The following is an 800-nucleotide window of genomic DNA, read 5'->3' on the forward strand; positions in this document are numbered from 1 at the left end:
GACAAATCGACCGACCCCCAAACGCCCTTTGTACCCTAGGACCCACTGTGAGTCTTCAAGGCCAAGATCTCCATCCTGGTCCAACTTGCAATTTGGGAGAAGACAAGGGGAGGTGGCAATGCCGGGGATTAGAATGGCATCTGGGGGTACTTTCTGGGCTGGAGCAGTATTGGGCTAGGGGCATGGGCATTGTGCAGGAATGGACTGGTGTCAAGAACTGCAGTATTGGGGGCTATGCGGGTTCGGAATGGTATTGGGGGACGGAGCTGCATTGGAATGGGGGAGGATAGGATAAAGGCCTCCATTGGGGGGGGGCTGCAGAGAGTGGGGGAGGGAGCCTGGCTGTGAGATGCTATGATGGAAGAGAGATGGGGCTGCACTGCGGGGGAGGGGGGACTGGCAATGTACTATACAGGAATGGGGCTGGGGGCCTTCAGGAGGGATATTTTGATGAGCATGCGGGCCGGGCTGTGGAAATAGAGGGACCACGGGCGGGAGGATGATAAGGGTGCGGGATTCAGGGAGGAGGTGGAGGAGAAAAGCAGGGGAGGATTGGGGGGTCAGGGGTGCTGATGGAGAACGTGGGGTTGAGATGGATGGGGAGCACTGGCTGGGAAGTGGAGCACCCCAGGATTGGGGGGGGGGATAGGATCAGGGCAAGGTATGGGCAGCTAGAGGATGAGAGACCGGGGCAGGCGGCCTCACCTGTTCCCCGGGCTGTTGCGAGCGACTGAACCGGGCCACGGACCACCCATATCGCCTCCAGGCCAAGGGCTCCGCACCCGAATCCCCGAGATCTG

The 800-nt window shown here is 60.1% G+C and overlaps 1 protein-coding gene across 2 annotated transcripts in view; it reads right to left on the minus strand.

The window, feature by feature from the left end:
- The window catches only part of NLGN3 (neuroligin 3), a 21,067-nt gene extending 20,267 nt beyond the window's left edge, over positions 1–800 (minus strand). Inside the window, exon 1 of one of the 2 annotated variants that reach the window (XM_024758110.1) lies at positions 706–800. The gene's annotated coding sequence lies outside the window, so the exon portion shown is untranslated. The remainder of the gene's footprint in view (positions 1–705) is intronic. The other variant, XM_024758109.1, reaches the window with a different exon arrangement.

Source organism: Neophocaena asiaeorientalis, unplaced genomic scaffold (assembly GCF_003031525.2).
Source record: "Neophocaena asiaeorientalis asiaeorientalis breed wild unplaced genomic scaffold, Neophocaena_asiaeorientalis_V1.1 scaffold760, whole genome shotgun sequence".
Lineage (NCBI taxonomy): Eukaryota > Metazoa > Chordata > Mammalia > Artiodactyla > Phocoenidae > Neophocaena > Neophocaena asiaeorientalis.